Genomic DNA, 10,397 nt, shown 5'->3' with positions numbered 1-10,397 from the left:
CCCTCAATTGTTCCCAGCATTAGGTTCCTCTCCAGTGAGTCCTTCTTTCTCATTAGGTGGCCAAAATATCTGAGTTTCATCTTCAAAATCTGACCTTCTAAAGAGCAGTCCATGTTAATCTCCTCTAGGATTCACCGGTTTGATCATCTTGCAGTTCAAGGGACTCACAGGAGTTTTCTTCAGCACCATAGTTCAAAGGTCTCAATTCTTTGGTGCTCAGCCTTTCTTATGGTCTAACTTTCACAGCCATACATTGCAACTGTGAAAAGCATAATTTTGATTATACAGACCTTCTTCTACACAAAGTGATTGTCCCTCATTGCTAATTTATTATGTTTGTGAAATATACAATTTGATTTATTTTGCTCACCTGCATCTAGTACAGATCTCCAAAGAGACTCAATCAAGGATATTTTCCAGCTAAGATTATCTTGAAGGAAATCTTGAAACTGCAGATGCCAAGCTTCAATGAACTAACAATGTTTGCCTCATAAAATTTGTGTTCTACCACTAAGCATGCACATTGTTATCCAAAAGTTCACAAAATGCTCATCAGAAGCATGGAAAATGTTCCCATTGATTCAAACGTTTCTTGCATGCACAGAAACAGTGTGTCATTAGTTCTGTTGAATTTTATTGTTTTCCTGATTGAAGAGGGGAGATCCAGAGCAAGAAAAAAAAATACCAGTCATAGATTAACACTTGGCAACTTCCATCCCATATGAAGAATATAATCTCAAAAGCCCATATTAAGATCAGGCATTACGAATACAGATTAAGGGCATTTGTGGACGACTTGGTTGTAACTTTAACCCAATCAGGAAAATCAACTATGGTCCTAATAAATGTGATTAACCAACATGGTCAAGTATCTGGGTTTAAAATAAATTTAGGCAAAACAAAGATGTTAGTTAAAAACATGAATACAAATCAAAGAGAAGAACTAGAAAGAATAACAGGATGTGAGATAGTAAAAAAGGTTAAATATTTAGGAGTTTATATTACAACTTCAAATGGGAAATTATATAATTATGAACCATTATGGCATAGAATACAGGTAGAGATGAAAAAATGGAAAAAATTGCAACTCTCTTTGTTGGGAAGGATAGCAGCAGTTAAAATGAATGTTTTGCCTAAGTTTTTATTTCTTTTTCAAATGACACCAATACTGAAAAAAGATGCAAATTTGGTAGAAGGCAGAAGGGTATTAAAAGCCCATATTTTTTAAAAAAAGAAATCCGAGCCACATTGCTTAAAAAAACATGTCATATCTGACAAGATATTAGTAAAAGTATTTATTTATTTATTTTATTACTTTGTCAAGCATGTACGAGATAGCAGGTAAAGGTATGAACATGGACATGAACAAAGGAAATGAATACAAATAAATGGGGACAGTAAGACAGGGATGGAAGGCACGCTGTTGTCCTTTTGAATGCCCCCTTTACGTACCTCTTAGGAATGGGGTGAGGTCCACGATAGACAGTTTAAGGTTGAAGTGGTGGGGAGTTGAGGATGTAACAACGGAGTCAGGTAGAACATTCCAGGCATTGACCACTCTGTTGCTGAAGTCGTATTTTCTGCAATTGAGTTTGGAGTGGTTTAGCTTGAGTTTGTATCTATCGTTTGCTCGTATTGTATTATTGTGGTTGAAACTGAAGTAGTCATTGACAGGTACGATGTTGTATCAGACAATTTTATGTACTGTATTAGGTCCAACCGCAGGCACTGTAGTTCCAGATTGTCCAAGCCCAAAATTATCAACAGGAGGAGCCAGCTGAAGCAGGATATGGTTGAAAAGTTGGGATTTGACAAGGTCTCTTTGCAGAAACAGTAGTAAAACCCATTCTGAACCAGTTTGATTTAACTTAAAAACAGGAAACCTACAGTATGCCATTCTAGACAGTGTTGGAAGCAAGTTTCCAACATTCTCTGCCCCTTATGATGAGGCTTTCAACCTACATGATATGGAGATCAAATGACATCCCAAGGGTCACAGACTGTCCTCTTCTGCTAAAAACTAAATTTGCTGCTTTCCCGTGGTCAATTTGGAAGAGAGGAGTTGGTCAAGTATCAGAAAACGAAAGCAAGTACCCTTTCTAGACTTTAGGGACATAGTGTTCTTTTAATCTGTTGGACAGCATGCCAGCAAACATGGAAGTCATAGGATGCAAGTCGGTGAATATTCTTCCAACCATCCTGTTTGCAGAGAATATTTATCTTGTTATTCCACAGAGCTGCCCTCAGGCAAGCTACAAAGAGAAGATTTCAGTGCCGATTAAGGAGTTTATTAGAAGAAAAAAATAAAGAGAGCAAAAGAAAGAACCCAATAAGCATATATATACTCCCTCATCTAATCAATTTATTTAAAAGAGACAGTCTTTTAATATTTTCCTCTTCATTTGAGCAATAGTTTTGACCAGGGGTGGGTTCTGGCTGCTGGTACTGCCGGTTTGCTCAGGGACGTACGGCACACGCACATGCGCAGTGCAACAAAAATTGCTCTGTGCATGCGCAGAATGCACCTATGGCACCACTGAGAGAACCAGTTCGGGGGCGTGGCAGGCCTGTGTCGCTGCTGGTTCCAGTGAACCAGGCTGCCAAGTTGCTACCAGTTCAGCCGAACCGGACCAAAACTGGTAGGGACCCACCTCTAGTTTACTTTGCACATTTCGGGCCTTACTGCATGGTGTTATATTTTGCAATGGTGAGACGAGGAAAGAAATGTGATACTGGAAGTCTGGCAAGTCTTTATCAAGAGACCTCATTCCCTTCCCATTAATCAATTATGAAAGCAGTGTGTGTGTGTGTGTGTGTGTGTGTGTGTGTGTTTTCATTCCAGACAGCTGTAATAATATACTGAGGTCAAACTTTCAACCTTCTCCAGAGAGAAATGGTATCTGGTTGCTTACTTTTACTCACATGCAAACAGTACACACGCTACTGCTCAGCTCATCAGGAAAGACACAGCAGGCACCTGAATTGTAATTGCATTTGGTAACCAGTGGCTACCTTTGCCAAGTGGTATTGTGAGATAAACAATCTAAGTAAAGACTGCTTTCTATAACCATCAAGAATAAGCTATATTAAGCATGCTTCCTTCTGTGGGCACCTATAAAGAATTTGTACTGTAGGCAAGTAAATACATCTCAGATAGCTATGTACAAATAATTGAAATTCTGGCCTTTTCCTCCCTGAATACAAATAGATCAATTATAATGTATAATATGATTGTCTATCTGAATAAGGATGGCAGATATACTTCAAGCTTCAGCCTTGGATCTTGTGCTATATTGAAATTACCATATTTTTCGGAGTATAAGAAGCATGCATAGCCTTTAGGAGGCTTGTAGAGTGCTCCTGTGGGCTGGGGGAGGGGCAAAAATAAGCAAATAGTAGCTCGTTTTTCGCTCATTTTTGCTCTCCCCAGCTCCCAGGAGTACTTTGCAGGCCTCCCAAACCTCTGCACATTTATTTTTGTCAATGGAGCAGGGTTTCAGGAGGCCAAAAATGCTGTATTCAGTGTATAAGAAGCACCCAGATTTTTTTTGGGGGGGGGGGAAAGATGCATCTTATACTCCCAAAAATACAGTATGTCACAGATCAGAATTTTTTTAGTCTATAGTTAATTGTAGGAGAAGGGCAGGCAGAGCTGGGAGACAGAGTTAAGCATGTCATAAGTTTTGAGTTGCTGCGTTCTCACAAGAACTTCAAGTCCAATGCCTCCTGACTTCCCTTGACTCTTATCTGGTGCCAATTTAATGTTGAATTTTAGTTGGCCAGATTCTTGTGCATAGGCTTGAATACAAATTCTATGCTGCAATCTTACAAATAGTCCTGATTCCTTGTGCCTGATAATAACTGGAAGAGTCCTTCTTTTGTATGTGTCTGCAATTCTTTATATGACTCCACATTCTATCATACAGTACCTGACCACAATTGGCTCTGCCCATCAGGTCCATATGCCTATGGGAGACTTACTAAGGACCTGCCGTATCTAGAGTTGCATGAGGGGTAAGTCCAGTGACAGGTGTTTCCAGTAACAGTCCTCATACATGTCTGAGATATTCTTGACCTCATCCTCATAGCTTTCTGTGAAACTATTAAAACTATACTATATTATAATCATTATGTAATGATTATATTCTTTATACCCTGTATTTTGTTTTTTTATGTACACTGAGAGCATAAGCACCAAAGACAAGAAAGAGACTAAGAAAATTTTAGTTGAGTATGGGAATCTAGCAATTGTATAGCTAGGCTACTCACAGGAAGAAACCTATGTAAAGGTGTGTGTGTATATGTTTGTGTGTTTTCTATTAAATACATTTCTTAATGCTTTATAAACATCATATTCTCTGGGTATTTAATTTTCTTAACAATACGAATTACAAATTAATCTCCACTCCTTTTTTCCAACCATTGGTAAAATAAATTCCATGTTGGATAATATTCTATGTCCTCCTCCTGCTTAATTTTCAATGTTTTATCTATTCATTTTTGCACAATCTGGTATCTTCTTAACTATTTCTTCATCTTACTTAAGTCATATATTTGTGCACCATGGCTCTATGGCTGGGTCATGGATTTCAAGAAAGAGCAATCTTTTGACAGTGCTGGGGGGAACAAAAACCAGGATAGCTGCATAAATTATGACATGGGAGACGACAAGTGACAAGAGTTAGCACCGGGGATAAAATGGGGTTGGCAGATCATCTCAACAAAGTTGTAAATCAGAAGTTCTTAACTGCATAGCGTGCATACCATATGAGGCTCAAAAATAATTTAACAAAGGCATGCAGCTAAGTAATTAAAACTGAACTCTTGGAAACTTTCCTAAAATGACAAAACTAACAGAATGTCTGAAATATTCGTGCTTGTGTTTAGAAAAGTCTCCAATATCAGACAGAAATAGTGAAAAACTGGCTGGCTCAGTTCATACTACTTATATCTCAGTTCCTACTACTTATTCCAATATCTCAGGAGCTGCCACAAAGAAGAGGGAGTCAAGCTAATCTCTTAAGCACCTGAGGGTAGAATAAGAAGCAATGGGTGGAAACTAATCAAAGGATAAGCAATCTAGAACTAAGAAGAAATTTTCTGAAAAGTTAGAACACTTAATCAGTGGAACAACTTGCCTCCAGAAGTTGTGAATGTTCCAACACTGGAAGTTTTCAAGAAGATGTTGGATAACCATTTGTCTGAAATGGTATAGGGTTTCTGCCTAAGGTGGGGGTTGGACTAGAAGACCTCCAACGTCCCTTCCAACTCTGTTATTCTATTCTACTTTTGTGAATACGCTTTTATATGAATGAAATTTGGTCAAGAGAAGTGACTTCATTAACATTATGGCCCATTACCTTTGGGAAATTTGTCCCCCCTTTCCCCAAATTTTCTGGTTGGATATTTAGGCGGCCTGCACTGGTTGCCGGTTGTCTTCTGGGTGCGATTCAAGGTACTAATTATGACCTTAAAGCACTCCATGGCTTAGGCCCAGGATACCTGCGAGACCAGCTACTGCCACCGGTAGCCTCCCACCATCCAGTGCGATCCCACAGAGTTGGCCTCCTCAGGGTGCCGTTGGCCAGACAGTGTCGGCTAGCGACCCCCAGGGGAGAGCCTTCTCTGTGGAGCGCCTTCCCTCTGGAATGAGCTGCCCCCGGAGCTTCGTAGAATCCCCGACCTCCGGTCCCTTCTGACACACCCTAAAAGTTGGCTTTTCCAGCAAGCCAGCCTGGCCTGAACAAAACAAATAAAGTATTGATCATTGTTAATTTTAATTCAATTTTTTTTTTAAAAAAATGCTATTATTATTAATTCTATTGGGTTTGTTTGGGATATTCTATTAATTTTTTTTTAACTTTTGTATTATGTGTTTCCTCTAATGTTGTACGCCGCCCTGAGTCCTTGGGAGAAGGGCGGTATATAAATCTAATAAACCAAACCAAACCAAACTATTGCAACTCTTTATTCTGAAGATGCTACTAAGTGATGTGGAAAAGCAAAGGTCTCTAGGCATTGTTTCCCACTAACTGTCCTACTAACTCGAAATGAATGTATTTCCCATTGATAACTTCCAATCTCTGTTTTTTCTCGCTTCATGGCTCCTCGCAGTTCCCCTGGCTTTCATTAATTACAAAGAGATATACTGAAAATGGGGAAAAATCGAATTGTTGCCCATCAGAAGGACCAAAAAGGACACTTTATTGGTTTTTTTCCTGCCATTGGATCCCCTTGACCTCCTCCACTCTATCTCTGAAGTGATGATATGAAACTTTCCTAACTCGGAGACTGCTTTCAACTTCTATTACAAACTTCTTTACAAGAAGGTGAGGGCTGGGATGAAATGTGTTGAATCCCCCGAAGAGCGGTAGAACATGTTCTTCAAAAGAGCCCAGTGTGGAGGGCAGGATAAAACAGATGATATAGGAAAGGAGAGAGATTCAGTGATAGAATTTGCAGTTTGGAATCGATTGCTTTGGGAAGGAGTTGAGTAGGTGATAGAGAAGAAGGAAAAAGAGTAACAGTAATCAACTGTGAATCAAACAGTTGCAAGTTTTTTTTTTCAATCTTGCTTTTGCCCTGAAAAGAGAAATGGTCCAGGTTTAATAACAACAGAATAATATAATTTGGAAGGGACCCTATACCATTCTGAACCAATGGCTGTCTAGTCTCTTTTTGAAAACCTCCAGTAATGGAGCACCCTCAACCTCTGGAGACAAGTCATTCCACCAGTTGACCAGGAAATTTCTCCTTAGTTTAAACTGGATCCCTCTTTGTTAAAACTTGATCCATCACTTTTTGTCCTTCTCTCGGGCGGTTTGGAGAATATAAGAGGGAGTTCAAGAGGGTCAACCCTCACTCTCTACAATAGCTCAACATCATCAGTCTCTTGAATTTCAAAGATTCTTTGCACCATGTTGAAAATGATTGGCGTTAGGAAAAACCCTAGAACTTATGGTATGATGCTTATGAATGCAGATCTGCCCCTCAAGGCCATTTTGTGAGTACTCAAATCTTTTTAAAAATCACAATATAAACTAGACATTTTCCTCATCCATACCCTACACTCTGAATCTACTTGGGATACCTACTTTGGAATAGAATAGAATACCAGAGTTGGAAGGAACCTTGGTGGTCTTCTAGTCCAACCCTCTGCTTAGGCAGGAAACCCCACAACCACTTCAGACAAATGATTATCCAAATCTCTTCTTAAAAACTTCCAGTGTTGGAGCAGTCACAACTTCAGGAGGCAAGTTGTTCCACTGATTAAGTGTTCTAACTGTCAGGAATTTCTCCTTAGTTCTAAGTTGCTTCTCTCCTTGATTAGCTTCCACCCACTGCTTCTTGTTCTACCCTCAGTTGCTTTAGAGAATAACTTTACTCCCTCTTCTTTGTGGCAGCCCCTGAGATATTGAAACGCTGCTATCATTTCACCCCTAGATTTGGCACTACCTTGTCAATTGCTTTCTTTGTCCATCTGGCAAACATTAAATCATTGTGACTGCAACCACGATTCTTCTCAGATCACCATGTCTGCACATACTTTGAAAAATTTAGGAAGTTGCTGTCTTATGTACATGCAGGAAGCCCCATTTTGTTTGCAGCTTGTCAGGCTATGTCCAATGGCCATACTAGGATCTAAAATACAGGTAGTCCTCAACTTACGACAGTCTGTTTAGTGACTGTTCGAAGTTTACAACATCACTGGAAAAAGGGACTTACGACCATTTTTCACACTTACAACTGTTACAGCATCCCTGTGGTCACGTGATCAAAATTCAGATGCTTGGTGACTGACTCCTATTCATGATGGTTGCAGTCCTGGGATTGTGTGATCATTTTTGAGATCTTCTGATAAGCAAAGTCAATGGGGAAGCCAGATTCACTTAACAATCGTGTTACTAATTTAACAAGTGCAGCGATTCACTTAACAACTGTGTCAAGAAAAGTCATAAAATGGGCAAAACTCACTTCAAAAAGCAACAGAAATGTTGGGCTCAATTCTGGTCGTAAGTTGAAGACTACCTGTATATGGTTGGAAAACCTGATCAACAAACATATTCCCATAGTGAACCTAATGGGGAAAGCATTTTCATGTTGTTAAACTTCACCCTAGATCAGTGTTTCTCAACCTTGGCAACTTGAAGATGTCTGGACTTCAACTCCAGCGAATGCTGGCTGGGGAATTCTGGGAGTTGAAGTCCAGACATCTTCAAGTTGCCAAGGTTGAGAAACACTGCCCTAGATCTTGGCCTACAAACTAGTATGAATAGACTGTTTTGGTTTATTTATTTGGTTGGGACTATGCCAGCCAACCAATTCCTTTTCTGCATTGGGCTGTCTTAATCAACATTCACTTCCAGCATGGCTATACATCATGCTTATCTTTTTGATAGCTGAACGAGAGCTACCACTGGTATTGTCCTATGAAAGATATAATTCTGTGTGAGAAGAGAGAGGATGTTGTGAAGAGGAGCTACAGATCTGGAACATAATAAGTACAGGACAGTCTAAACAGAATGCAAGACATCTCAATCAATCTTCTACCGAACTCAATTTAGCTGGAAAATCTAATTACCCATCTGGGCAAATATACGATCATTTCAAATGAAAGTTCAGTTAATTCAGTGCTGGCTGGATGAATTTCATAAATTTAGCTTCTGTTTGGCCACAGATTCCTTTCAGCTCCACTGACGTGGCCCCAAACGCTATGGTTACTCTTAGTTGACTCACATCATTCACATGAAAAAGAAATTGTAGCTGAAAACAATATTTTGAGATCAGATATTGTTTAAGTGTGTACCAGTTCCAAGGCAGCATTGGCTTTTAAGTTTGACCCTCTTTTTTATAAATATGGAAACTTTGGATCAAACTGCGTTCCTCGGCAGCTTAACCACTCTTTCTCCTTAACAATACTAGCTTTGAATTGAATAACACTTGAGGAAGGTTGAATCTTTTTCCCTGTGATGATCCAAAGTCTTTATTCTTAGCATATTACAACTCCAGTAAGTTTCAGTTTCAGTAGGAAAATAAGGAAGGGAGAGGACTTCATGGAACATCATGGTCCCAGTCCAGATATATCATCACCATGACAATTAGACACGACACAAATTTTTATTATAAGAGAAAATGGTTAATGGTATACAGTACTGTGCAAGATTAATGGTTAATGGTATACATTATACATTATCATGAGCCATGGTGGCGCAGTGGTGAGAGTGCAGTACTGCAGGCTACTTCTGCCGGCTGACTGCAATTTGTCAGTTTGAATCTCACCAGGCTCAAGGTTGACTCAACCTTCCATCCTTCCAAGGTGGGTAAAATGAGGACCCAGATTATTGGGGAAAATATGCTGACTCTGTAAACCACTTAGAGAGGGCTGTAAAGCACTGTAAAGTGATATATAAGTTTAAGTGCTAATGCTATTATTCTGCAAGAATGTTCAATGTTAATTTAACATTTTTGTTCAAATACAGTACATCAGGGGAAAATGTTTTCAACCTATTGATAGTTTTAGATTTAGGAGAGCAGATCATAAATACTCAAATGACTTGCCATAACAAATGTGTCTAGATAAACATTTATTCATGTATTAATTTGTAGCCCCTTTTATTATTTTTACAAATAACTCAAGGCAGCAAACCTATCCAATACACCTTCATCCTATTTTCCCCACAACAACACTGTGAGATGGATTGGACTAAAAGAGAATGGGTGGGCCAAAACAGTGGTGGGATTCAAATAAATTAACAACCGGTTCTCTGCCCTAATGATTTCTTCCAACAACCAGTTCACCAAACTGCTTAGAAAGTTACCAACCGGTTCTCCCGAAGTGGTGCGAACGGGCTGAATCCCACCACTGGGCCAAAGTCACCCAGCTGGTTTTCATGGCTAAGGTGGGACTTGAACTCATGGTCTTCTGCTTGCTATCCGGTGCCTCAACTACTAAACCAAACCAGCTCTCAAATTGTATGAAATCATTTGACACTAGTGAGACAACTCCAACTTTAGCTTTATAGGAGACTTTCTAATGTCTTAGCTGATGTCTCACAATCTTCTTCTCTTTAGGAAGATCGGCTTCCACACAAAATACTCAGTCACAACTCTTCAATAATGCATTTTTTTTCCAGCATGCCTACAGAGCCAATGTGACACTGCTGGAAAAAAAAATGTAATGTAGGTTAGGTCCCTTTGCAGAATGTCAACGTTGTTTTCCTTTCTTCCTTCTTTAATTTAAAATTTCAGGTGAGCAAAGAATGTGTTTATTGCTAAAGGAAGAGTCCACAGCTCCAGGACTCAGTTCTTCTTCGTTGGTTTTCGTAATTCTAAAATATGCCTCTGTGAATTTGATGCCAGCTCAAAGTAGCTGAAACCAGGAACAAACTTGTGGCAAT

Source organism: Thamnophis elegans, chromosome 7 (genome assembly GCF_009769535.1).
Source record: "Thamnophis elegans isolate rThaEle1 chromosome 7, rThaEle1.pri, whole genome shotgun sequence".
NCBI classification, from domain to species: Eukaryota; Metazoa; Chordata; class Lepidosauria; order Squamata; family Colubridae; genus Thamnophis; species Thamnophis elegans.
Note: the sequence above shows the minus strand (reverse complement) of the source record.